The 6,895-nt window shown below is 30.7% G+C and overlaps 1 long non-coding RNA gene across 1 annotated transcript; it reads left to right on the top strand.

Annotated features, from left to right (window-relative positions):
• Positions 1-4,005: 4,005 nt before the first annotated feature.
• LOC121125478 (uncharacterized) lies at positions 4,006-4,920 on the top strand. The gene is made up of 2 exons (XR_005866672.2): positions 4,006-4,184; positions 4,288-4,920. It is a non-coding gene; the product is annotated as an uncharacterized lncRNA (long non-coding RNA).
• Positions 4,921-6,895: the final 1,975 nt, after the last annotated feature.

Raw genomic sequence — 6,895 nt, 5'->3', positions numbered from 1 at the left:
TAATATTACTCATACTTGAATGTAATCCCTCGAGGGATGGAACAAACAAATATGTTTAGATATTTGTCATAAATAATATAAAACGAATTTATCATTTGTTATATGTCATCATGAAGCTTAAACCATATACGGGCAATTTTCCTAACTGTCAATTTTCTCCAGGACAATTGCTCCATTTATTTATAACAAGTGTCATTGTTAGGCATGGGATTTTTGTAGATGAAAAAATACAGTTTTATTTTCCTCGCATCCTACAAGTGCCCAATCCCGAGTCATTTTTGGATCGAGGAGTTAGTGAATAAGTAAATATAATTCAGATGTTTGTTTCTTTTATTTCATTATTATTTCATCTGGCTTGTCTCATTTTCTTTCTTAGAGTCTCTTAAGTTGGACTATAAACCTGCTATAACTTTTAAAAAAATGATGGATCATCTCTAAAAACAATATCATTTCATGATCGTGATAAAATACCAAGATACAAGACGACGACTGAGTGAGTAAGTGCCAGGAGAAGATGTTTTCTTGCGTGCGCACACGATCAATTCATCGGGTAAAAAAAAAAAAATTTACAGGGGGTTCTCCCATAGTACAGCTTTTGTGAAACATGAACTTAACTCTGTGGCATATGAAATCTGAAAATAAAATGACACATTTATTTTTTTCAAACAATACATTTTTCCGAACTATTTTCTGCATTTTTCCAGCATAAATAAAAAGTTGAGCATATCTATCTCAGACAATATACTACTAAATTAGTCGTTCAAGCATTAACACATACGCAACTAAGATTCAAGGATAATATCAGATACGTATTAAATGAGATAGATTAACATTACCCCAAATAAATTGTACAATCTCCCATTTTATTCATACGTAGCCGCTATGTTCAGAAACTAAGAAATGTGCACCAATGTTTTTTTTTGTTATTTTTTCGACATATTTATTGGATCAACATAAAATCAATCTGTTACACAAAGGAAGAGAAGGAAAGAATACAAAATTATATTTGGGGCCCAAACATTTACAGAACAATAATTCATAGACATATTTCAGTCAATTATTGGCTTTCTATTCAAATTTGTGGGATGAGTTAAAATATTCAAGGAATTAGCCTATAGACCTATAGAGCCTTACTTAGATTTAAATGACTCTTATTGATCCAGATATGACCTCTTTCAAATTAAATCCGTCATTTTTATTCTTCTAAAGTGACGATCAATTTCGTCTACATTAAGTATAATTTGCGGAACACACAGAGGGTTAATAAAAGTAATTTATTAAAAGAAATTGATTAAAATTTGGCGAAAATACAATTATGATCCAACCTTAATTATGCAAAATATTATTGCTTTCTTATGCGTTGACGGGGAAAATGGCTTTATAAAAAGATGTTTTTTGTGTTGTTCTATACTTTCATTGACAGAAAAATACTCCTTATGAGGGGATTTGAAATAGTTTAATTCATTATGTTGTAGTATTTGACATCCAGGCTCTTGAGTAGAGGATAGGGCAGTGGTACCCTAAATGAATAAAATCTTGTTCGCAAATTTGTCAAAAAATGAACGTAAAATAGGATTTTTTTTTGTCTCTGTTTAAGATTATTAATTTTTAATGATGGTTAATTTCAAAATATTATAAAATATACTTTATGGACTTCAAAGGCAATTATTAGGTCCATGGAGTAAATTTAATACTATAAGGTTTACTTATAATTAACCAGTGCAGCTCTATATGGACCAATTAAAGGAATATTTAAAAAAATGGTTAAAAAAAAAAAAAAAAAACGTCTAAAATTTGGTCATTTTTAATATTTTTTCAAAATAACAAAAAAATATTTAAAAAGTATTTTGCAATAAGGGTAACTCAAAATAGTCCCTTCTCCCAAAAAAAAGTCATATTAGCGGCCCTATCGAAATCGGCGTTGTTTTAAGCCTCGTTATGGGGGAATTCTCTGTAATATGTATGTATATAAAAAAATTCAAGATTAAATCATTATATATCAAGTTTATGATTTGATATTTATATCTTGTCATATTATGATTTTTATTGTTATTATTAATAATATTGACCTTTAAAACTGACCTTTTCAAAGTAATGTATTATTTGTGTGTTCTTTAATTCTTTCTTCTGTCTTTTTTCGTTTGTGTGCAAGAATGACGCAACATGCTGCATTGCAGCGTTTGTTATTTTTATTTCTTCATTCATTTGATTGTCTATCCCTGTCTTGGATGCCATCATCTGGGTATTAGTCCTTGTAATAAGTATCCTTCACTTGAGATTGGAGGGATCTAGCTTGTCTCTCCCCCCCCCCCTCCCCCTATTGAATCATTAATTAATAATTTGTTGAGAATGCTTCGTAGCTTAACAAGAGCTATGAAAGAATTCAAGCAATGAAGTTAAAACAGTCATACGGGGTAAGAAACAGAAAAATTGAGCAATGACAACAAAACGAAATATCAATTTGTATATTTGAGGTAAGACCATGAACAGTATTTCACAATGTCCAAAAATAAGAAAATTAAAGATAAATGAGGTTTTGCTCAAAGTTTGCAGTTCAACTTTTATATACAAGATATCAAAATAAAATCCGGGGCCTTTGATCTATATACTTTGAATTAATATAAAATGGTCAAAAATATTAACTGAACATAGGATACAATCACATTGAATATATATCACAGAATGTAGCCTCTGTTAGCCTCAATAATGGCTGCTATTCGAGCCCTGAACCCTGTGTAGGCCTTGGAATCTAGAGCCCCCTATGCATTATTGCATTCTAGGAAAATAGAGTTGATCAGGGACTTATTGGTGATGTAATGACCCCTATTGATTTTTTAGTCAAGGTAGCACAAACAAAATAATCCCTTGGATTCAGGTCAGAGGAGCTAGAAGAACAAATATGCTTGGACGAGTAGTCGTAGAAGTGCTCCTAAAGCCAATCCTGAAGTTGCCCAAGGACTTCCTAGGCTCTGCAACTCTTCTCATGGCGATCAGGGTCATCTTTTATACAACTGCATTACAGCAACGTATCCTATTTCTGACTCTGCAATATTAAGTACTAAAAATAAATAGGCTTTAGATCTTCTGTTGTTGACTCAATGGTAGTGTTTTGACTACTAAGGTAAACGTTTATGCATATGTACTTTTATTTCACTATCAAGAAAAACTTGTGCAATTTGTTAGCATATATCTCGAAAAAAACACCAAAAATATGAAGTACCAAATTCTGCTGTTACAACCCGTATATGTAAAGTACTTAAAAGGAATTTAAAAGTCTCTGGGTAGGATGAAAAAAATAAATATGATCAAGTCCGAGTAAGAGAAGATACATGGTAAATCAACCTTCTCTTGGCATGCATGTTTTTATTATAAAAAGTAGATTATAAAACCACAAAAAATAAGTAACAAAATAGAGTAAAACCTTGACAGGTATCTTGACAATGACGGTTAAAGTTCATTAAAGTGCAACATTATAAATGGCCAGTCAACATAAAAGCAAGTTATGGTATTTCATTTTTTCAACATTGTACTTATATTAAATGAGTATGGAGCAAGGAATTATCCTTAATTTCTACCTATAAAATATATTTTGGAAGGGCCGTCAATTGGACTTAAAGTATCCTAAATTTATTGTCACATTAAAAGAATAAGTCATTGATAGATTTTTTTAATATAAAAGGGTCCAATATAAGTCTCTTAACTAAAATCAAAGTTATAAATTATAAATGAATTTCTTTGGACTCTTAAATCATCCCACAATTTGAGCAGAAAGTCGATTACTGACTCAAATGTCTCTATGAAATATTAGACTATGTATAAATTTAAAAAAATAATTTGTATGTCTCCTTTTCTTGACTTTTGTCAAAGTTGTTTTTATTTTGACACACCACATATACCATGTACATTTTGAAGACAAGCCATTATGAAAAGAATTTTAAGCCCAAAACTCGAATTTTGTTGCTAATTTTTTTTTTTTTGACTCGAGTACAAATCTCTGGTTTGACATTAATTCGTGTTTTTTCATAACATTTGGATATAGCTTCTTCACCTTAAGATCCACAAAATGATATTGACGTCTACTGTACAGAAGGATTCAAAGACTCAACGATTCATAAAGACGCCCAAGTACTTGGAGTGCAAGAATGAAAATTCATCGATCACTTTCATGTGTCATGTTCCGACTTGTACGTAATCTAGAGAACTCAGGTTTATTTTATTTTGTGTCTAATTGTTTATGCTTTAATATATTGATATATAAATTAATGTCAATATTTTTCTGTTAAATAGGCACGCCGTGACATAAAAGATTATAAATGGAGAGTTTCGAATGACCTAACTAATTGATAGCAAAGGTAATACCATATTGGAGTGTAACTGTTAATATTAGTTGCAGTCAAAAGAAGTCAATTCATTCCAATATTTTTTTTTCCATTTAAATGTATGTCCTTGGCAATCAAACCAGTAATTACATGAAGTCGGACTGAACGTATTCCATTATTTCATCCACATTTTCAACATCAAAATTACCTCAATGAAATCGAAAAAAACAAAATTTGTGGGTGATTGACTGTTACCGTATCGGAACTATAACCACTATTCACATTTTCAGCCACCTGACTTGCATTTTTGCCTTGTTGGAAGAAAAACTACAAAATATGTCATTTTTCTCTTTGTTAGTGTCCATCTTTGACAACACCTCAAACAAAACTGAGTCAAAACATCACAAAATTGTCAAATACATTTTTTTAGTACGAAAATTTATCTTTCTAACATCATCCAGTATAAGCCAATCACTCTTATATAACACAAGATACACATTACTACATCCATCTACTCCAAAAATAATTTATTTCTGTTTACTGAGCCTTTTTAGTTGTTATACAAAATGTAGAAATTTTTAAATAAAAATTCTTTAATTCATTTAAAGGTGTTTGAAATGGAAAAATACAGAGGGTTGGATGGACCTGATAAACTGAGGAATTATGGTTGATTATGCCTCCAAGAGGGCGACTTTCAAAATCAGTTGGTAATTAAGCAGGGGGGTTTTTCTGTTACTTTTCTATGGAAGGGTTGCAAGATTATATAAATGTATTTACATATATCAGATAGAAACCAAAAATATTTCTATTGTTAGTAGAGACAAAGGTCAGGAGAAAGAGCTTGAAAGTAAGCAGATCTAACAACTGAAAGTTGATGCTATCTTATCATATTTCTGATGCCTTGTTTCATTCCTATTTTTTTTTTCTTTCTTTCTCCTAAAAAAGTGAATGGATTTTACAAGAGGAATATAAGTTATGAAAGGGGACACACAGCGTTATGACCGTTAACCAACCAAGGAATGCAACATTTTCTTCTTCTCGCTTCCCTTCCACTTCTTTATATAGATTATGTACTTAATTAGCTTGAGAAGTGCATGTACAGAGTAGATACTTACATAAGGATGAAGGTCTCAGAGAGAAAAACGATGGGTAAAAAAAAAAATAGCCTGATGGGTTCATTAACCATTTTCCTCTCTTGAAATCTTTAATTTGACTCTATCTTATAACAACTTCGGTTGAGAATATACAAATATGGAATGAGTTTGTACAAAACCTTCATGAAAAAAGTTCAAGAAAAGGAGAAAATCAATTTTTTATACATCATACATATATAGAAACAACCCAATATTTTACAGATATATTTATGTCTATCAAAGGCATTGTATTCAAATTTCTGGGGTGAATTAAAATATCCAAGAATATTAACTACAATAAAAAATCTTAGTTTTATTAATGAGACTTCAATTAGCCACGAAAGGATCTTTCTAATAAAATGAACCCCTTTTTACTATTTCATTAATGTGACAATGGATGTTTACTACTTTGAGTGTACATAGCACAGAGGATGAATCAAAACAATTTGTTGATATGAAATAGACTATTAAATAGTTTTGTGTCAAGTTAAAGTTATTCAGTTCGAGATTTAGATGATTGAAGTCAAGTCAAGTTTGAGCATGACACTCATATTTTACTTCTAGTATCTAAAATTGGGCTCGACTTTGCCATCAAGAAATTTCTCCAAGTTCCATGGGCTACAATATATTTATTTTGTTCGTAATTTAATATATAACGTTTATAACATCAAAATATTCTATTGTCCATGGTTTGAGAAAATAAAAATGTCAGTTAAAACAAGTATATACTTGATTACTCATTAAAATATTTCTAGTTTTCGTGGTTCGAGTTCAAACTCTGTCGAGTTTTCGAAATATACTTTGGAAGGGTTTAAATAATTTAGAAAAAATTATTGTTTCTACTTATGTTGAGTTTTTTTCGGGTTTGAGTACTACTTAAATCCAACTCTACGATTAACACAAACAAAAATGTTATATAAAGTCAATTTTGAAAAGTCAACTTTTGTGATGACAGGCCAAAGATTATAACAAGAAGATGACCAATAAAGTCTTACAAATCAAATAAAGAGGCATTCGCTCATGAGTGTCTCAAGTTATCCACTAGAAAATGAATATAAACTCCATTATTGAATGGAATAATATCAATCATTTATATATCGTTTTAATCTTTTATATCTATTATTTTAACATTACATTAAAAACAATTTATTTCAGTGTATGACCAATGTGAGAAGATGTTTCAACACTTTATCGTATTTCTCTTATTCATAACCCTCATGGATCTTTTAGAAGCACCTCCTCACTCTGAACTGAGATGGATCTGTTATTGATGCCGTTGGTTGAAAAGATTCCCACTGTACCAAACTCTCATCTGAAAAAGATTGCAACATAGGTGATGGCTCAACTTGCCATTGGGATTCTAAGAATGACAAATGTGTGCAGAAACGAAATTCCTGGAATAATATTTACTCTTAGAATGAGCGGGTGAAATGTGTATGGCCG

Source organism: Lepeophtheirus salmonis, chromosome 10 (assembly GCF_016086655.4).
Source record: "Lepeophtheirus salmonis chromosome 10, UVic_Lsal_1.4, whole genome shotgun sequence".
In the NCBI taxonomy this organism is placed as follows: domain Eukaryota; kingdom Metazoa; phylum Arthropoda; class Copepoda; order Siphonostomatoida; family Caligidae; genus Lepeophtheirus; species Lepeophtheirus salmonis.
The sequence above is the reverse complement of the archived record's forward strand: the minus strand, read 5'-3'. Positions and strand labels throughout refer to the sequence as shown.